The sequence below is a fragment of the Schistocerca serialis genome, chromosome 12 (genome assembly GCF_023864345.2).
Source record: "Schistocerca serialis cubense isolate TAMUIC-IGC-003099 chromosome 12, iqSchSeri2.2, whole genome shotgun sequence".
Taxonomy (NCBI): domain Eukaryota; kingdom Metazoa; phylum Arthropoda; class Insecta; order Orthoptera; family Acrididae; genus Schistocerca; species Schistocerca serialis.
This window is the reverse complement of record NC_064649.1, coordinates 84,381,559-84,404,178: the sequence shown is the minus strand read 5'-3', so window position 1 is coordinate 84,404,178 and position 22,620 is coordinate 84,381,559. Positions and strand designations below refer to the sequence as shown.

At 42.7% G+C, this 22,620-nt stretch overlaps 1 protein-coding gene across 1 annotated transcript in view; it reads right to left on the bottom strand.

The window, feature by feature from the left end:
- LOC126428287 (acetylcholine receptor subunit alpha-like) overlaps positions 1-22,620 on the bottom strand; it is a 737,302-nt gene that overhangs the window by 535,826 nt on the left and 178,856 nt on the right. The window lies entirely within an intron of this gene.

Here is a 22,620-nt window from a genome sequence, read left to right as displayed (position 1 = left end):
GGCATGGATGTGTGTGATGAACTTAAGTTAGTTAGGTTTAAGTAGTTCTAAGTGACTGATGATCTCAGATGTTAAGTCCCATAGTGCTTACAGGGGAACCTCCCCATCGCACCCCCCTCAGATTTAGTTATAAGTTGGCACAGTGGATAGGCAGGCCTTGAAAAACTGAACACAGATCAATCGAGAAAACAGGAAGAAGTTATGTGGAACTATGAAAAATTAGTAAAATGTACAAACTGAGTAGTCCATTCGCAAAATAGGCAACATCTAGGAGAATGTGAGCCAAGGAGCGCCGTGGTCCCGTGGTTAGCGTGATTAGCTGCGGAACGAGAGGTCCTTGGTTCAAGTCTTCCCTCGACTAAAAATTTTACTTTATTTTCGCAAAGCTATGATCTGTCCATTCGTTCATTGACGTCTCTGTTCACTGTAATAAGTGTAGTGTCTGTGTTTTGCGACCGCACCGCAGAACCGAGCGATTAGTAGACGAAAGGACGTGCCTCTCCAATTGGAACCGAAAACGTTTGATCGCAAGGTCATAGGTCAACCGATTCCTCCACAGGAAAACACGTCTGATATATTCTATACGACATTGGTGACGGCATGTGCGTCACATGACAGGAATATGTTGTCGGCCCACCTAACTTGTACACTTAGCGAATGGGTAAAAAGATTCTTCCTTCTTGCCCGATTTAGGTTTTCATGTGGATTTGATAATCACTCTCAAAAAAGTGATGAAAACATAAGAGTTTGTCACATAAACTGAAAATAAAAAATTAAACTTTTCACTCAAGGGAAGACTTGAACCTAGGACCTCTCGTTCCATAGCTGCTCTCGCTAACCACGGGACCACGGCGCTCCTTGACTCCCAGCATCCTTGATGTTCCATATCTTCGCATGTACTACTCAGTTTGTATATTTTACTAATTTTTTTTTAGTTCCACACAACTTCTTCCTGTTTTCTCGACTGATCTGTGTTCAATTTTTCAAGGCCTATCCACTGTGCAAACTTATAACTAAATCTGAGGGAGGTGCGATGGGGAGGTTCCCTTGTTAGAGCCATTTGAACCATTTGAACCTCTGGGACAGTATATAGTCCTGATACAAAATGTATTAAATATTTGGGCCACTTTTTCTTCTCATTTAGGAATACAATTTGTTTTTGGCGTTATAAAGTCATAGAAGATTCGAGATGTGGGATTTTCTATAGGGAAAAATGCGAATTTACCTTTAAATGTATCAGATGAAATCATGGGTGGTTGGAAACTGGATGCCCTAGTGGTTCCAAAGCGAAACCATCTACTTAAAAAAAACTGATTGTTTACTTACCGCCATTTTCTTCTTGAATTCGTTGCTGAACAAAAACTGATTTTGGTAAAAATCTTAGATTTGCATTACAAAGTGCAACCACATCCCTAAATTGGCAAAAAGTAAATAATAAATTTTTTTCTTCTTGTATTCGGTGCTTTAACGAAATCGTCGAAATGAATGGGATTGATTTGAAATTTCGTTAAAGAAGAATAATAAATTTTATCTTTTGCTTTTAAGTTAATTTTCTTTCGTGCGAACTTTGTTGCAGAACCACTCTCTTATTTTCGTGTGGTAATAAAAATTTTTACTTTCTTAAGAATTACGTATATTTAAAGAAAAAATAATATTTACGTGAACTCATATGAACTGGTTAAGAATATTAGGTTGAGAATTGAGTCCTTTAAATCATTCGGCCTTGGCATACACCTTCCAGATGCAGTGGGTTTTTTTTGTTAAATATTTTTACTGAATTTTATCCCGGCACTAGCCATAGAACACAAGATTACCTCTATTAGCAGAAAATGTTTTAATTATTGCCAAGCCGACATTTATCACTGATCAAACCTACTTCATTACACATTTAAGATATTTTGAAAGAACCAAACTGTTTAAATTTCAATGTTAACTAACATTAGCTATCCGCCTACGAATGCACAAACGTATAATTAATTCAAATTTTATCAGCCACAGGACCACTGAAAAAGAAGAACAATTTCTTAATTCACCATTGATTTTTATGCATCTGTTCCCGATTTACGGGTTTGCTATTGTTGGTCGCGGCACAGCCCAGCAACACCGCTAAAAAAAATGCTGAAAAATTCTTAAAGAAATTTTATAGATGACGTGGGCAAGCTAATTTACATAAATAATTCACACTTTTGATAAACTAATATATTTAGATCAAACAACAATACAACTCACATTAATTCGTAACGCATCGTCTAATGGCGGCTAAGTCCAGACAGAGACAAAAGAAGTCTACCCATTCGTAAAAACTCTTTCACAGTGTCCTACCGCAATGACTTCTGAACAGAGAAGACCAAAGAATACATAATGCATTGTGCTTAAATAGTATTGCTGACTATTAACATTTCTTTGCAAATTGACGATATTATTCTCTTCTGGCAACATATCTCTGCTATCGCAAATACTGACACATTTTACAATCACATAATAAATACAGAAAAATTCCTATCCTAAATACAGAGAAATATTACAACAAAAAATATAAGGAGAATAACAAATGTCTTTTACACCACATTCAGTAATATTTTTGTTCAATAATTACGATATATACAACTTGCCCAGAGCGGCGTATATGGTACAAATAAACTCTTGTTTTTTTGTTTTTTTTTTTTATAACGTGAGTTTGCCAGGGAACGTTACAGTGCTTATCGTGAATAAGAAACGTTAAATTTTGTGAAAAAAATTTAAAATTCGATTTGTTTCTTATTTTTGGGATTCAAAGCGTTAAGAGGGACGAAAACTTTATTCACAAGGAGCAACTCATGCCACTTGGCAGCGATTTGTGTCTATTTAAAGCTGAATATTGACCTTCACTATACGACTTACGTATTTAGGTAAGCAAGCGTGACGGCTGAGTGCCGGGGGTAAGGGACTGCCTAGACAGAATGTTACACAAATCTATTACTGACTGCTGTAGGTTATAGGCGGGACTTAGTAATTGACGTTTTGATGAGGAACCCACGTCTGGAATTTTACCGCTCTACAACCCCTGGAGACCTGTGCCAGGAATAGTGAAACGCCCTACATTTTAACTTTATACTTTATACCACAGTCTAGGAATTACAGAGAAAAAAGTATTTGGAAATGTATCTTAAATAATATTTAAACTATGTACCGGGTGATCAAAAAGCCAGTATAAATTTGAAAACTTAATAAACCACGGAATAATGTAGATAGAGAGGTAAAACTTGACTCACATGCTTGGAATGACATGGGGTTTTATTAGAACAAATAAATAAATAAATAAATAAAGTTCACAAAATGTCCTACAGTACATCAGTACTGCGCATGACAATCGCATATAAAAGGAACTGTAATGAGGGAGAGAATCAGATGCGCCAGCAGTCGCAGCATGTTGACGTTACCTGAAAAGTCGCTTTTAGTGAAGCTGTATTATCAGAAAGGGGACTGTGCTAGTTCAACGTTACGATCCTATCGCCATAGGAAGGGGATTCGAACGGGTAAAGGTCCGTTGACAAATGCAGCTGCGGCGAGAATGATTTCGAAGTTCGAAGCCACGGGTTGTTTAGACGATAGACCTCGTAGTGGCCGACCGAGCACAAGGCGTAATGCTGCTGGACAGTTCAGGAAGAAATGGAGATTGTTCGTCTATGCACGGGGAACTCAGCGCTCGTGCAGCCGCACCGGCATTCCATACACTACTGTTTGGTTGGCACTTGGGCGTGCCCTCCGATGCTATCCGTACAAAATCCATCGGCATCTTGAACTGTTACCTGGCGTTTTAGTGAAGCGGAGGGCATTTGCGGTGTGGGCGTTTCAAAAGATGGCGGAAGATGACGATTGGTTCAGTAACGTGTTGTGGACCGACGAAGCTCATTTCACGCTCCGAGGGTCTGTCTGTCAACGCCCACAACTGCAGAATTTGGGCTACCGAATATCCTAGAACTGTCATGGAAACTCCATTGCACGACGAGGAAGTCACGGTATGGGTTGGATTTAATACATCTACCGTTATCGGGCCTTTTTTTCTTCGAGGAAATGCGTGATTCTGGTTTTGTAACTGCTACCGTGACGGGTGATAGATATGCCGATATTTTACAGAATCGCATCATCCCCAGCCTGGCTGATAAACACCTGCTGGAACGTACGATGTTTATGCAGGACAGCTCTCCACCCCATGTTGCTAGACGTGTGAAAGATCTCTTGCGTGCGTCGTTTGGTGATGATCGTGTGCTCAGCCGCCACTTTCGTCATGCTTGGCCTCCCAGGTCCCCAGAGCTCAGTCCGTGCGATTATTGGCTTTGGGGTTACTTGAAGTCGCAAGTGTATCGTGATCGACCGACATCTCTAGGGATGCTGGAAGACAACATCCGACGTCAATGCCTCACCATAACTCCGGACATGCTTTACAGTGCTGTTCACAACATTATTCCTCGACTACTGCTGTTGTTGAGGAATGATGGTGGACATATTGAGCATTTCCTGTAAAGAACATCATCTTTGCTTCGTCTTACTTTGTTTTGCTAATTATTGGTATTCTGATCAGATGAAGCGCCATCTGTCGGAAATTTTTTGAACTTTCGTAGTTTATTGTTCTAATAAAACCCCATGTCATTCCAAGTATGTGTTTCAATTTGTACCTCTCTACCTACATTATTCCGTGATTTATTCAGTTTTCAAATTTATACTGACTTTTTTGATCGTAGAATGATCTGAATATACGACTGTAGACTAAAGCAAATTATTTTTTTTTTCCTGATTGAGTTTGTCACGTTCACAAATGACAGTATGCTATCAATATGGGAATACTCCTGGAAAGTCTCCGAACTTTTTCGGTAAAGTTCGTGCTCACAGCGAATAACGTGCAGGTCGTAAAGCAGCGAATGGGATTTTTGTGTTCGACTTGATTGAAGAATCACGGCAGAAATAGGAAGATGTATGGCGGAACGCGACACAATGCGCCACCCACCGAACAGGGACTCGCCGTGTAATAAGGGAGGATCGCGGTCGCTCGGAAACGAGCAACGTCCGCGGCGCTTGGCTGCAGTGGCTGAAGCTCAGCCGCTGCGGGGGCGGATGTCCCGGCGGCGGCGGAGGCGGCGGCGCGGTCGATAGCGCCGCAGCCACAGCGCCACTGACGCACACCTCGGCTGCGCCCAGCGCCCACCGCTGTCTGCCGGCCCGCAGCTCGCGGCCCCTGCCGAGTAGGCAACCCATCCGAGGGTTGAGTTCGGCGGCATGCATAATTTACAGGCGCAATAAAAATTTTGTCGTATTTATTTTTTGTAGTGTCACAAACTTGTTTGCGACAGTCATTTTTCGCAATAGCCGATCAAATGTACGTTCCATACATTTTAACAATGTTTATTACGTTTTTAATTAATTAGATAATATGTTTATTATGTAAATACAAAACTGTATTTTGTTTTCACGTAACGGCTGATAACTCGAACAACGTGAGACGTTTCTGACGATGGAGCCATTAATGACCAGCTGCAGTGCGTCGGAGGTCATCAATCCTCACAGAAGGGGTCGCTTATTTGCTCTGCAATCATCGATCGCTGTTGAAGCATCAGAACCTTTACTACCAAAAACGAATATTGTTTCTGCTGAAATGAATGTTATCACTAATTATGGGTATTTTATTTACAAAAATATCATATTCGATCATCCCCACTTCTTGCTTAGTGACCAAACTCATTTTAAAATTGAAGATTCTTGGATAGCTTGTTTATTTTATGCGCTAATGACACAAAGTAACATGGCAGAAGGATGCATTACCTTCTTCCATCGGATGTAGGTTTACTGCTCTAACATTCTGTACAGAAACATATGTACTCTGATTTTACAATCAGACTGTTTTATTTGATGACAAGGGAGAATCTTATGCGTCACCACTTTTTACTTTCATCTTTATTTATTTTTAGAATATCGTAAGTGATGTATCAGGTCTACAACTCTGCTTCCGCCGTTTTGCAATAGACGGCAGTAGCGGCAAATGGGTTTCGTTTGGTTGGTCATAGGTGTAATACAGTAAGCTTAGGCATCTGCAAACACAGTGCCACAAAAATATTAGTCAATTTATGATTGCATCATAAGCTTAATTTCGATTAAGTACGTTAATTTACGTACCAATTTCTCGTCATTTGCGGAAAGTTACTTTTCTGCTTTAACATGAAGAAATCTGCGGCTGTGGCTCTTAAAATGCTGGATAAGACCAATGGTGAGGGAACTATTAGTGTAAGAACGTGCAGAGAATGTTTTCAATGCCTTAAGAACGGTGATTGTGATGTCGAAGACCGGCATGACGGTGGAAGACAGAACGTTTTTGTACCTACTGAAACAGAGGAAGAGAGTCACAAGACATCATTATCGAAAGCAATTGCTGCTGCAGAGTGAAAATCTCATTCTGGAAACATCCCCCAGGCTGTGGCTAAGCCATGTCTCCGCTATATCCTTTATTATCGGAGTGCTAGTTCTGCAAGGTTCGCAGGAGAGCTTCTGTGAAGTTTGGAAAGTAGGAGACGAGGTACTGGCGGAAGTAAAGCTGTGAGTCCGGGGCGTGAGTCGTGCTTGGGTAGCTCAGTTGGCAGAGCACTTGCCTGCGAAAGGCAAAGGTCCCGAGTTCGAGTCTCGGTCCGGCACACAGTTTTAATCTGCCAGAATGTTTCACGTAATTTTGTAGCAGGTCAGTGCTCGACCCCATTTCGCAAAACCCGTAAAAATGTACATGGGAACGTTGAAATCAGAAGTCCTGTCCCTCCCGCCGTTTATTTGTCAAGTAAGACGTATTAATGTGAGTTACAAAAAGATGCAATTCATATTCAACAAATGCTTATAAATAAACATCGGCTCCACAATCCTTACCATCAAGAGCAATGTAGTAATTCATATTCTAAAGAAAACAAGTGGTCAACTGTGTCCTATGACTTGTCGAAATGCAGCATCGGTCTCGGCGGCTTCGTCTACAGCGCTATGGATCTCATGGGGGAACAGAGGGAGCTGAGCTTCGCAAGATCCCTGTTTGCAGGAGACATGTTACGGAACACCGACACGAAGAAAGTCTTGGTTCGTTCTTACGTGTCCAAAATCGACTCCATCGAGCAATATGAGAATTCGTATACCGTAAGATGTTTCCCACATTCGTCCCTATGTTATACTTTATTCAAACAACTCCAAAAAATTTCCGAAGCTCGTTTTGTTAACTTTTTATCACGTCAGTCGACAATAATATAAGGCATGAAAATAATGCAATAAATCCGTTAACATAGTCAGGTGCAAAGTCTGTAAGTAAAAAAGGATGTTGTAGATGGCAGCAAAGTATAAAAACCGTTATTTAAAAGAGCCAGTCATGACAAAACGGTTCCACACAGCACGCAAGATACAGTATATGGCAAAGGCAAAATAACCCTCGGGCTTCAAATAAAAAAAAGTAATAATTCCAGTTTCAAAGAAAGGTAACCGCTGAACTTGTGAATGTTATCGAAGTATGAGTTTAGCGAGTCAGCTTGTAAAACACTGACACGAATCCATCAATATTATACAGGGTGTTACAAAAAGGTACGGCCAAACTTCCAGGAAGCATTCTTCACACACAAAGAAAGAAAATATGTTATGTGGACATGTGTCCGGAAACGCTTACTTTCCATGTTAGAGCTCATTTTATTACTTCGCTTCAAATCACATTAATCATGGAATGGAACGGAAACACACAGCAACAAAACGTACCAGCGTGACTTGAAACACTTTGTTACAGGATATGTTCAAAATGTCCTCCGTTAGCGAGGGTACATGCATCCACCCTCCGTCGCATGGAATCCCTGATACGCTGATGCAGCCATGGAGAATGGCGTATTGTATCACAGCCGTCCACAATACGAGCACGAAGAGTCTCTACATTTGGTACCGGGGTTGCGTAGACAAGAGTTTTCAAATGCCCCCATAAATGAAAGTCAAGAGGGTTGAGGTCAGGAGAGCGTGGAGGCCATGGAATTGGTCCGCCTCTACCAGTCCATCGGTCACCGAATCTGTTGTTGAGAAGCGTACGAACACTTCGACTGAAATGTGCAGGAGCTCCATTGTGCATGAAACATATGTTGTGTCGTACTTGTAAAGGTACATGTTCTAGCAGCGCAGGTAGAGTATCCCGTATGAAATCATGATAACGTGCTCCATTGAGTATAGGTGGACGGAAATAAAATGAGCTCTAACATGGAAATAAAGCGTTTCCGGACACATGTCCACGTAACATCTTTTCTTTATTTGTGTGTGAGGAATGTTTCCTGAAAGTTTGGCCGTACCTTTTTGTAACACCCGGTATAAGCGTATGAATGTATGTTCCGCAGTTGCCACTGGATCAATTTCCGAAGCTTGATACACATATCACTTACATAAGAGTTTGTTTATATGTTCGTCATCTCCTACGAAAACACTGGATCAATTTCCGAATGTTGGTACACATAAAACATACTGCCGGACAGAACCAACTACCTCTCAAAGGGGTCGGGGTAGGCGAGAACAAGGCGCGTAGCTCAAAACATGGTTCAAATGGCTCTGAGCACTGTGGGACTTAACATCTGAGGTCATCAGTCCCATAGACTTGGAGCTACTTCAACCTAGCTAACCTATGGATGTCACACACATCCATGCTCGAGGCAGGATTCGAACCTGCGACCGTAGCAGTCGCGCGGTTCCAGACTGAATCGCCTAGAACCGCTCGACCACTGCGGCGGGCGGACATAAACAAAAGGTGAGGAGATGGACAGAGAGAGAGAGAGAGAGAGAGAGAGAGAGAGAGAGAGAGAGGAGTAAGGAAGAAATATACAAGGTTGGCTGGTTGGTTGTTTCGGGGAAGGAGACCAGACGGCGAAGTCATCGGTCTCATCGGATTAAGGAAGGACGGGGAACGAATTCGGCCGTGCCCTTTGAAAGGAACCATCCCGGCATTTGCCTGGAGTGATTTAGGGAAATCACGGAAAACCTAAATCAGGATGGCCGGACGCGGGATTGAACCGTCGTCCTCCCGAATGCGAGTCCAGTGTCTAACCACTGCGCCACTTCGCTCGGTAAATATACAAGGAGGGGGGTGGATAGGAGAGGGACATTGAGTGGAGGAGAAGGAGGAGGAGGAGGACATTGATGGAGAAAGGAGAGAGGAGGTGATACACAGAGAGAGCGACAGACACAGATGGACAGAGTGTGGGTTGAGGAGTTAGACGCAGAAAGCAGGGGAAGAAGAGTTGGACAGAGAAAAGGGAAGAGAAGAGAGGAACTAACAGAAGACTGGAAAATCAGGTGACTCAACAAAAGCTGTCCTATGTTCACAGAATTTTGTAGATTTATGGCTCTGGCTCTGAGCACTATGGGACTTAACATCTATGGTCATCAGTCCCCTAGAACTTAGAACTATTTAAACCTAACTAACCTCAGGACATCACACAACACCCAGTCATCTCGAGGCAGAGAAAATCTCTGACCCCGCCGGGAATCGAACCCGGGAACCCGGGCGTGGGCAGCGAGAACGCTACCGCACGACCACGAGCTGCGGACTTGTAGATTTAGAGAAAGCTTTTGTTAGCGTTGACTGGACTACATTTTTGAAACTATGAAGGTAATCGGTATACAACACAGAGAGAGAAAAGTTATATGCAGTTTGCCCAGAAACCAGACATTATTTATAAAAATCGTAGGAATTGAAAGAGACGGAGTGGCTGAGAAAGCAGCGAGACAGCTTTGTAGCCTCGATGTTGATGTACCTGAGCACAGTGCAAAGAGAAAAGGAAACCGAGGAGAAATTTCGAAAAGGAGTTAAGAGTTCAAGGACCAGAAATGAAAACTTCGAGGCTGGCCGATGCGACAAAGGACTCTGAAGTGTTGAACGGAAAGGATGGTTTCTTGAACAGAGGTTATCACACGAATATCAACAAAAGCAAAACAAAGATAATGGAATGTGATCAAACTAAATCAGTCGATGCTGAAGGTATTACAATAGGAAATGAGTCACTAAAACTAAGAGATGAATTTTTGTATTCTATGAATTTTTCTACGTGGACAGGAAAATCTGACGAAGGCCAAAGGAGAAAGCGTGTAAAGTACTGATCGGCTATAGCAGGAAAAGCATTTCTGAAGGTATCTGTATAGAATGTAGCCTTGTACGGAAGCGGTAGACTGAAGACCACAACCTCAACAACAACCTCAGCAACAACAACAACAACAACAACAACGCTGATCCACAACGCCTCTCTTGTAGCGTCTGCACTGGAGTTTGTTGATTACCTCTGTAATGCTCTCTCTCTCTCTCTCTCTCTCTCTCTCTCTCTCTCTCTCTCTCTCTCTCTCTGTCTCCGATCACTCCTACCTGGTACGGGTCCTACATTTATGAATAATACCCAAGAATCGGTCAAACAATAGCCTTGCAAGCCATTTCTTTAGTGAACGAATATCATTTACTGAAGATTACTCTTATGGATCTCAGTCTGGCTTCTGCTTTTCCTGCTATTCATTTTATACTGTCATTCCACTTACCGACACACTTCATAGTATGTACTGACTTGGCAGAAAATCCTAAGAAATATTGGTCTTATGTCAAAGCGGTAGGTGGATCAAAACAAAATGTCGAGACACACTGTGACCAAAATGGTAATGAAACAGATGATGATAGGATAAAGGCCGAAATACTAATGTCATTTTCCAAAGCTGTTTCACAGACTGCACTGTAGTTCCTTCTCTAGATTGTCGCATAGATGACAAAATGGGAGATATCGAAGTAGATAACAGAGGGATAGAAAAAAAATTAAATTCGCTCAAAACAGGAGAGGCCGCTGGAGCTGATGGGATACCAGTTTAATTTTATACGGAGTACGCGAAGGAACTTGCCCCCCTTCTTGCAGCGGTGTACCGTTGGTCTCTAGAAGAGCGTAGCGTTCCAAAGGATTGGAAAAGGGCACAGGTCATTCCCGTTTTCAAGAAGGGACGTCGAACAGATGTGCAGAACTATAGACCTATATCTCTAACGTCGATCAGTTGTAGAATTTTGGAACACGAATTATGTTCGAGTATAATGAATTTCCTGGAGACTAGAAATCTACTCTGTAGGAATCAGCATGGGCTTCGAAAAAGACGATCGTGTGAAACCCAGCTCGCGCTATTCGTCCACGAGACTCAGAGGGGCCATAGACGCGGGTTCCCAGGTAGATGCCGTGTTTCCCACAGTAGTTTAATGAAGAAAGTAAGAGCATATGGACTATCAGACCAATTGTGCGATTGGATTGAAGAGTTACTAGATAACAGAACGCATAATGACATTCTCAATGGAGAGAAGTCTTCTGAAGTAAGTGATTTCAGGCGTGCGGGAGGGTAGTGTCGTAGGACCGTTGCTATTCACAATGTATATATAAATTACCTTGTGGATTACATCGGAAGTTCACCGAGGCTTTTTGCGGATGATGCTGTACTATATCGAGAGGTTATAACAATGGAAAATTGTACTTAAATGCAGGAGGATCTGCAACGAATTGACGCATGGTGCAGGGAATGGCAATTGAATCTGAATGTAGATAAGTGTAATGTGCTGCGAATACATAGAAAGAAAGATCCTTTATCATTTAGCTACAATATAGCAGGTCAGGAACTGGAAGCGGTTAATTCCATAAATTATCTGGGAGTAGGCATTAGGAGTGATTTAAAATGGAATGATCATATAAAGTTGATCGTCGGTAAAGCAGATGCCAGACTGAGATTCATTTGAAGAATCCTAAGGAAATGCAGTCAGGAAACAAAGGAAGTAGGTTACTGTACACTTGTTCGCCCACTGCTAGAATACTGCTCACCGGTGTGGGATCCGTACCAGATAGGATTGATAGAAGAGATAGAGAAAATCCATCGGAGAGCAGCGCGCTTCGTTACAGGATCATTTAGTAATCGCGAAAGCGTTACGGAGATGATAGATAAACTCCAGTGGAGGACTCTGCAGGAGAGACGATCAGTAGCTCAGTACGGGCTTTTGTTGTAATTTCGAGAACATACCTTCACCGAGGAGTCAAGGACTATATTGCTCCCTCCTACGTATATCTCGCGAAGAGACCGTGAGGATAAAATCAGAGAGATTAGAGCCCACGCAGAGGCATACCGACAATCTTTCTTTCCACGAACAATACGAGACTGGAGTAGAAGGGAGAACCGATAGAGGTACTCAAGGTACCCTCCGCCGCGGAGTATGGATGCAGATGTAGATAGTTACTTATAGATGTTTTAAGGTAGTTATTGTTTCCAGCAACTCGTCTTTAATAGTATAGTTGTACAGTACTGGATTTCTTTTCCTATGTGTGCGTAGTATGCTGCATTTACGTACTTTCAGGGTCAGCTGCCAGTGCCTACATCATTGGCCAATTCTCTACAGGCCATTCTGCAAATCTATACTGTTTTCTGGCGTTGCTACTTTCAGATAGACAACAGCATCATCTGCGAACAGTCTTAAAGATCTTTCGACGATTTCTACTACAATATTTGTATACACAGTAAACAGTAGCGGTCCTATCACACATCCTTGAGGTACTCCGGAGATTAACTTCACATTTGTTGATTTTTTTTCTTTAAGAGCAAAGTGCTGAGTTCTCTCTGCAAGAAAGTCTTGAATCCAGTCACAGAACTGGTCCGAAATTCGGCAAGCTCGTATTTTCCCACTAAATGGCAGTGCGGGGTGGTACCAGGGAACTCGGTATCAACCTGTGCGCCATTATCAACAGCGCAAGGGATGTCATGGACGAAGAGAGCCATGTGAGGTTCGCAGAATCTCTGTTTGTGGAACTCAAATGATTCAAATGGCTCTTAGCACTATGGGACTTAACTTCTAAGGTCATCAGTCCCCTAGAACTTAGAACTACTTAAACCTAACTAACCTAAGGACATCACACACATCCATGCCCGAGGCAGGATTCGAACCTGCGACAATACCAGCAGCGCGGTTCCGGACTGGAGCGCCTAGAATCGTTCGGGCACAGCGGTCGGCTTTGTGGAAATCATGTTGATTTTTATAGAGCACATTTTATTTCTCAAAAAATTTCATAATACATTAGCAAAAAACTTGTTCCCTAATTCCACAAGAAATTGTCGTCAATGACATACACCTATAATTACGTTCGTCTATCCTACGATGCTCCTTGGAAACGTGAGTGACTTGCGCTTTTTTCCAGTCGTTCGATGCCCTTCCTTGCCACAGCAATTTACGGTAAACTGCATCTAGGACGGGAGAAAGTTCTTTGAGTAATCTCCGCAAAACCTTACAGGTATCTGACCTGATCCTGGCGTCTTTCCACAATAAATAAATTGGAATTGTTTTTCATCATCGAATAAACGTTAAACCTTTTACCTTTCTTCATATAAAATGTAGACTGGCAACGGCAACAAAAGCGTTTCTGAAGAAGAGAAAGTTGTTAATATTAAGTATAGATTTAAGTGCCAGGATGTCGTTTCTGAGAGTATTTGTATGGAGTGTAGCCATTTATGGAAGTGAAACATGCACGATAAATAGTTTGGACAAGAAGAGAATAGAAGCTTTCAAAATGTGGTGCTATAGAAGAATGCTGAAGATTAGATGGGTAGATCACATAACTAATGAGGAGGTATTGAATAGAATTGGGAGAAGAGGACTTTATGGCACAATTAGACTAGAAGAAGGGATCAGTTGGTAGGACATGTTCTGACGCATCAAGGGATCACCAATATAGTATTGGAGGGCAGCGTGGAGGGCAAAAAGCGTAGAGGGAGACCAAGAGATGAATACACTAAACAGATTCAGAAGGATGTAGGTTGCAGTAGGTACTGGGAGAAGATGAAGCTTGCACGGGATAGAACAGCATGAAGAGCTGCATCAAACCAGTATCAGGACTGAAGACCACAACAACAACAACAACAACAAGTTGTACCTCCTGTCTTGGATCGGTAGACTGTATCGCGGAGAGCTCATTTTGTATTATCGCGAAGTGTGAGGGAGGCTTCCACCGATGTAGTAAGAGTTTGGTTGGCAGTCCATAAAACGAAGCTGTTATATATTGTGGCGAGATCTTCTTGCGAAATTGCACTCAGCAGCTTCCGCCTCCGAAAGCAAGAACCTTCTGTTGATAGAATGAGATTACTCACTCTGCAGCGGAGTGTGCGCTGATATGAAACTTCCTGGCAGATTAAAACTGTGTGCCGGACCGGGACTCGAACTCGGGACCTTTGCCTTTCACGGGCAAGTGCTCTACCAACTGAGCTACCCAAGCGCGACTCACGCCCCGTCCTCACAGCTGTACTTACTTACTCGGTCTGGCACACAGTTTTAATCTGCCAGGAAGTTTCACCTTTTTTTGACTTTCACCTACCTAGGAAAAAATAATCACAGTTACGAAATAACAGAATTTAGAGCCAGCACGGAAAGACTTAGGTGTTTATTTGCCTGGCGTGATTTTCGAGGGTGGAATGGCCGGAAAATTGTCTGAAAGCGATTATATTAACCCTCCGCTAAACACCAGTGAATTGCAAGATAGTCATGGAGTTACAGACGTAAATGTAGATAGTACAGTTTCTGTCCGGTCTGTGGAAAATCCAAATGTTCCCCCCCCCCCCTACCTTGGAAAAGTAAAATCTCGAATGTCTCGAGCGTACCTTATTTTAGAACTTTTTACTATGCGGCTTTCTTGTGTTTCTTCAGTATAAATTTTGCAAATGATTTTAAATTTATTTCCTGATGAGCCACAGAATTGAAACTGTCAAATATAGCTCAGAAATGGGTGACAATGCAATATTAACTCGCTTTCTCGTCTGGTGTGTGGCAGAGGGTACTTTGTGTACCACTGGTGTTTTTTCTGTTTCACTTGCGAAGGTTTCGCGGTAGGTACACCAATGTATTGCATGACTCAAGTGAAGAGAGACTAATGTTAGTCCTCAAATTCACAAAATGTCTCTCTTATAATCTCTTCGAGGTGTCTGAAATCGATTGAAAAATTTGAAACACGCAAGACTAAAAACAGGAAATGATTGTTTAAATAAAAATCTGTACTATAACGCGTTTCTAAAACGAATTAACTATAGTTTTGTTTATAAATAAATAAACCTGCCGCTACCAGTAACGATTTTGCTTTATTTTACTTTTCGCACTACGCGTTTCGAAAAATAATTCCCATTTGCAAGTGCGTTCTTTGTGTGTATTAAGCGATTTCTATTGGTGTTGTCAATTTGTGGGAGTCTGCTTCATTTCGTTGACTTTTACTGCAAGCATAACAAAAACGCGATCTTTTAGTTGGGTATCAATTCTTTTGGTGAAGTTAGTGGCGAAATTGAGAAGAATTTGTACTTGCGGTTTTCTAATGGTCCATTTGGGCAGAGTCTCACACACACTAAACATCGCACACAACTTGTTGTACACTTTACACATCGAAAATATCTTATATAAACAAAACAGTTACAAAGATCTTCTTCCAGGTATTCCACAGAGATAACATTATAGGTCTTCCACAGATTATGCTGGTGTAGAAATTTCGGCCTGTTTGTCCTAGGTAGAACATGGAGCATTCCTGGCATGTTACCTTGTATATTCCAGGTACACAGAGCACGTTAGTTCATACACACACAACAAACACACATCATCAATAGCAACACACATACATAATACAGGACACCCATTTGGTAAAATAGAGCAAAATGTCAAAGTACCCCACCGACTAAATAAAGGAAATAAAATGGATTTGCTAGAAGAACTGGAGATATATTCACATTACAGAAAATATGAAGATGAAATATTAAATGAAAAACTTGAAAGTGAATCAGTGAAATTCTTCAGATGTTTCGATAATATACTTAAATAAAAATAGTAAAACATAGAAATAAGAACAATTGTAAAATCAATATAAGTAATTTATGAGCCAAATTGTTAAGATAAATAACCTCTGTAAAAAGCATAACATAATCTGTGGAAGACCTATAATGTTATCTCTGTGGAATACCTGGAAGAAGATCTTCGTAACTGTTTTGTTTATATAAGATATTTTCGATATGTAAAGTGTACAACAAGTTGTGTGCGAAGTTTAGTGTGTGTGTGAGACTGCACAAATGGAACATAAGGAAACTAAGTACAAATTTTTCTAAATTTCGCTACTAGCTTCACCAAAATAATCGATAGCCAACTAAAAAATCGCATGTTTCTCATATATTGCAGTAAAAGTCAACGAAATGAACGAAATGAAGCAGACTCTCACACATTGACAACACCAATAAAAATGGCTTAATACACACAAAGAACGCACTTGAAAATGGGAATTATTTCTCGAAACGCGTCGTGCGAAAAGTACGTGACTAGTAGCACAAGATTTATTTATTTATAAACAAATCTATTGTTTCTACAGTCGTAGGCTTTCAAAAACCATTTATAATGGATCAAATCAGACGGATTAACTACTGTAAAATAATTTTCCCTAGCTCTATACAGGCTCCCAGCCCATACAAATAGTCCTGAAAATTTATGTACGGTATGTGAGTTTTTACTAACTATGAAAATACTTGTAGAATTTAAAACGGAAAACAAGGGGTGAATGCATTACATAACTGATGCATGAAAAATCCACTTCCTTTCAATATTCGTTTCACACGTCTCACGTTGTTCGTTTTCAATTCTACTAATATATTCATAGCTATAAAAAAATTCACAAGCGCAAATTTTCAGTTCTGTCTGTATGGGTTTAGAAGTCTGTACAACGCTAAGAGAAATAATTTTCAAATTGGTTCAAATGGCTCTGAGCACTATGGGACTTAACATCCGAAGTTATCAGTCCCCTATAACTTAGAGCTATTTAAACCTGACTAACCTAAGGACATCACACACATCCATGGCCGAGGCAGGATTCGAACCTGCGACCGCAGCGGCCGCGCGGTTCCGGACTGAAGCGCCTAAAACCGCTCGGCCACAGAAATAACTTTTTACTTTGTCAGTTTTAAAAATGTGTTACACAAATGTTTTTTTTTATTTTAACTATTATCTCGTTATTTCGTTAATACGTCACGCTACACCAGCAGTTACCGACTACGATACCGGAACAGCCAGGTGGAGCCCAACTATTCTTTTTTTGTGATAGCAGTTACAGTAATAATTATTTTTCGATACCAGTTATTTATAACGGCTATAAGTAACTGGCAATTATCTGTGCTGTAATTGGCTGATGCAGAACAGGGCGAGCAGCCTCAATACTGATTTCAAAATTACGAGGATGGTGTTTTTCGTATTGCAGCCTAGGCGCATCGATAAAATTGTTTTCAGTCCCCGACACATCCTTGCCAAGGTAGATTCTAAGGCTCGTGGTAAAGTTACCATTTACTACACCGACACACATTTCTTGGTTCCCCTAGCCTTATCAGATACCATCTTCTAACATGCTGAGGGCAAAATACACTCCTGGAAATTGAAATAAGAACACCGTGAATTCATTGTCCCAAAAAGGGGAAACTTTATTGACACATTCCTGGGGTCAGATACATCACATGATCACACTGACAGAACCACAGGCACATCGACACAGGCAACAGAGCATGCACAATGTCGGCACTAGTACAGTGTATATCCACCTTTCGCAGCAATGCAGGCTGCTATTCTCCCATGGAGACGATCGTAGAGATGCTGGATGTAGTCCTGTGGAACGGCTTGCCATGCCATTTCCACCTGGCGCCTCAGTTGGACCAGCGTTCGTGCTGGACGTGCAGACCGCGTGAGACGACGCTTCATCCAGTCCCAAACATGCTCAATGGGGGACAGATCCGGAGATCTTGCTGGCCAGGGTAGTTGACTTACACCTTCTAGAGCACGTTGGGTGGCACGGGATACATGCGGACGTGCATTGTCCTGTTGGAACAGCAAGTTCCCTTGCCGGTCTAGGAATGGTAGAACGATGGGTTCGATGACGGTTTGGATGTACCGTGCACTGTTCAGTGTCCCCTCGACGATCACCAGTGGTGTACGGCCAGTGTAGGAGATCGCTCCCCACACCATGATGCCAGGTGTTGGCCCTGTGTTCCTCGGTCGTATGCAGTCCTGATTGTGGCGCTCACCTGCACGGCGCCAAACACGCATACGACCATCATTGGCACCAAGGCAGAAGCGACTCTCATCGCTGAAGACGACACGTCTCCATTCGTCCCTCCATTCACGCCTGTCGCGACACCACTGGAGGCGGGCTGCACGATGTTGGGGCGTGAGCGGAAGACGGCCTAACGGTGTGCGGGACCGTAGCCCAGCTTCATGGAGACGGTTGCGAATGGTCCTCGCCGATACGCCAGGAGCAACAGTGTCCCTAATTTGCTGGGAAGTGGCGGTGGGGTCCCCTACGGCAATGCGTAGGATCCTACGGTCTTGGCGTGCATCCGTGCGTCGCTGCGGTCCGGTCCCAGGTCGATGGGCACGTGCACCTTCCGCCGACCACTGGCGACAACATCGATGTACTGTGGAGACCTCACGCCCCACGTGTTGAGCAATTCGGCGGTACGTCCACCCGGCCTCCCGCATGCCCACTGTACGCCCTCGCTCAAAGTCCGTCAGCTGCACATACGGTTCACGTCCACGCTGTCGCGGCATGCTACCAGTGTTAAAGACTGCGATGGAGCTCCGTATGCCACGGCAAACTGGCTGACACTGACTGCGGCGGTGCACAAATGCTGCGCAGCTAGCGCCATTCGACGGCCAACACCGCGGTTCCTGGTGTGTCCGCTGTGCCGTGCGTGTGATCATTGCTTGTACAGCCCTCTCGCAGTGTCCGGAGCAAGTATGGTGGGTCTGACACACCGGTGTCAATGTGTTCTTTTTTCCATTTCCAGGAGTGTACACTGAAGCGCCAAACTGCTATAGCCACATGTATGCAAATGCAGAGATATATAAACAGACAGAATACGGCGCTGCGGTCGGCAACGCCTGTATAAGACAACAAGTGCCTGGCGCAGTTGTTAGATCGGGTACTGCTGCTACAATGGCCGGTCATCAAGATTTCAGTGAGTCTGAACGTGGTATTATAGTTGGCGCACGAGCGATGGGACATAACATCTCCAAACGCAGCAATGAAGTGGGGATGTTCCCGTACGACCATTTCCCGACTGAACCGTGAGTATCAGAAATCCGGTAAAACATCAAAAACGGGTCCAACGACGACTGAACAGAATCGTTCAACGTGATAGAAGTTACCTTCCGCAATTGCTGCAGATTTTAGTCCTGGGCCATCAACAAGTGTCAGCGTGCGACCCACTCAACGGAACGTCGTCGATATAGGTTTTCGGAGTCGAAGACCGCTGTTACTTTCTATGTGCATAAATGATACGGCGGACAGAGCAAGCGGCAGTCAGTCTGCATCTGTTCGCTAATGGTGCTGTGGTGTTTGAGAAGTTGTTGTCGTTGAGTGATTGTAGGAGGATACCAGTTGACTTAGAGAAAGTTTCTAGTTGGTGTGATGAATGGCAGCTAGCACTAAATGTAGGAAAAAAAGGTAATTTAAACCGGTTGAGTAGGAAAAACTAACCTATAATGTTCGAGTACAGCATTAGTAGTCACGTAGTTTATGTATCTCGGCATAATGTTGCCCAATGACATGAAACGGAGCGGACATATAAGGATTCTTATAGTGAAGGCGAATGATTAACTTCGGTTTACTGCTGTGTAAAGTAGACTGCATATAAAACTTTCCTGGCAGATTAAAACTGTGTACCGGACCGAGACTCGAAATCGGGACCTTTGCCTTTCGCGGGCAAGTGCTCTACCAACTGAACTACCCAAGCGAGACCCACGCCCTGTCCTCACACCTTTACTTCTGCCAGTATCTCGTCTCCTACCTTCCAAACTTTACAGAAGCTCTCCTACATACCTTGCAGAACTAGCACTCCTGGAAGAAAGGATATTGCGGAGGCATAGCTTAGCCACAGCCTGGGGGATGTTTCCGGAATGAGATTTTCCACTCTGCAGCGGAGTGATGTAAATCACTAAAAAGCACCTGAAGATGAACCTCCAGGACTCTAAATGCATAGTGCAGTAAATAAACGCAACTTGTGATTGAAGGCGGTTTGTTCTTCATTTTACGGAAGTAAAACAGTCGCGGACGAAACAGTGTAAAACAATGGATAAAATTAAAATTTAGAGAACCGGCATTTGAGACTGACTGCAGAGGGAGTCTATTGCCGCCAATGTACACGTCGCGTAAGTACCACGAAGATAAGATTACAGAGAGAGATGATGGTACGTACCGATGCATATAGACAATCGTTCTTCTATCGCTCTATTTGCGAGTGGAACAGGAAACGAAATGAGTGGTAGAGGTAAGGGGTATCCTCCGCCACGCACCGTTTGGTGGTTTTCAGAGTGTTGTGTCGTCAGAAAATGACACAGCCATGGAAAAAGCACCACAGGTGCAAAAATGCGAGCTGGTGCCATTTCCATAGAGACTCGCCACTTGCGCGAGCTCCACAAGTACCACGAGTGGCGCTGAGGTTCGAGATATCGACTTCGCCTCGGCCAATTGCCGGCCGAGTACAATCGACCAATGACAGCACGACAACAGACAGAAGTCTACTCGGAAATAGAAAAGCAGCTCTCACTCACTTGCTTACAGATCATCGTCCGTCGTTTAGTGAACTCTTAGAAGTGAATGGACAGTAGTTATATATTGCAATTGCTGTATACTGTCAAGTCTACCTACGATTATTTGCATTTAGCAGTTGAGGGTCTATTTTATTTTATATTACAAGTAGTGTTGCAGACATCTTATTCGTCAAGACACAAATACAGCGTGTTACAAGAAGGTACGGCCAATCTTTCAGGAAACATTCCTCACACACAAATAAAGAAAAGATGTTATGTGGACATGTGTCCGGAAACGCTTAATTTCCATGTTAGAGCTCATTTTAGTTACGTTCTTCCACCTACACTCAATGGAGCACGTTATCATGATTTCATACGGGATACTCTACCTGTGCTGCCAGAACATGTGCCTTTACAAGTACGACTCAACATGTGGTTCATGCACGATGGAGCTCCTGCACATTTCAGTCGAAGTGTTCGTACGCTTCTCAACAACAGATTCGGTGACCGATGGATTGACAGAGGTGGACCAATTCCATGGTCTCCACGCTCTCCTGACCTCAACCCTCTTCACTTTCATTTATGGGAGCATTTGAAAGCTCGTGTCTGCGCAACCCCGGTACCAAATGTAGAGACTCTTCGTGCTCGTATTGTGGACGGCTGTGATACAATACGCCACTCTCCAGGGCTGCATCAACGCATCAGGGATTCCATGTGACGGAGGGTGGATGCATGTATCCTCGCTAACGGAGGGCATTTTGAACATTTCGTGTAACAAAGTGTTTGAAGTCACGCTGGTACGTTCTGTTGCTGTGTGTTTCCATTCCATGATTAATGTGATTTGAAGAGAAGTAATAAAATGACCTCTAACATGGAAAGTAAGCGTTTCCGGACACATCTCCACATAACATATTTTCTTTCTTTGTGCGTGAAGAATGTTTCCTGAAAGTTTGGCCGTACCTTTTTGTAACAACCTGTATAAGTAAATCCTGCAACACATTTATGTGACTTTCTTACTCGGAGTAGTGAAATCACTTAATAAAAGCAAGTCTTCTGGTCCAGACTGTATACTAATTAGGTTCCTTTCGGAGTATGCTGATGCATGAGCTCCATACTTAACAATCATATACAACTGTTCGCTCGACGAAAGATCCGTACCCAAGGACTGGAAAGTTGCACAGGTCACACCAATATTCACGAAAGATAGTAGGAGTAATCCACTAAACTACAGGCCCATATCATTAACGTCGATATGTAGCAGGATTTTAGAATATATATTGTGTTTGAACATAATGAATTACCTCGAAGAAAACGGTCTATTGACACACAGTCAACATGGGTTTAGAAAACGTCGTACTTGCGAAACAACACTAGCCCTTTATTCATATGAAGTGTTGAGTGCTACTGACGAGGGATTTCAGATCGATTCAGTATTTCTGGTTTTCCGGAAGGCTTTTGACACTGTACCACACATGCGGCTCGTAGTGAAACTGCACACTTATGGAATATCGTCTCAGTTATGTGACTGGATTTATCAGAGAGGTCACAGTACGTAGTAATTGACGGAAAGTCATCGAGTAAAATAGAAGTGATTTCAGGCGTTCACCAAGGTAGTACAATAGGCCCTTTGCTGTTCCTTATCTATATAAACGATTTGGAAGACAATCTCAGCAGCCGTCTTTGGTTGTTTGCAGATAGCGCTGTCGTTTATTGACTAATAAAGTCATCAGAAGATCAAAACAAACTGAAAAACGATTTAGAAAAGGTATCTGAATAGTGTGAAATGTGGCAGTTGACCCTAAATAACGAAAAATGTGAGGTCATCCACATGAGTGAAAAAGGAACTCAAACTTCGGTTACGCGATAAATCAGTCTAATGTAAAAGCCTTAAATTCAACTAAATACTTGGGTATTACAATTACGAACAACTTCAATTAGAAGAAACACATAGAGAATGTTGTGGGGAAGGCTAATCAAAGACTGCATTTTGTTGTCAGAAAATGTAACAGACCTAGTAACGAGACTGC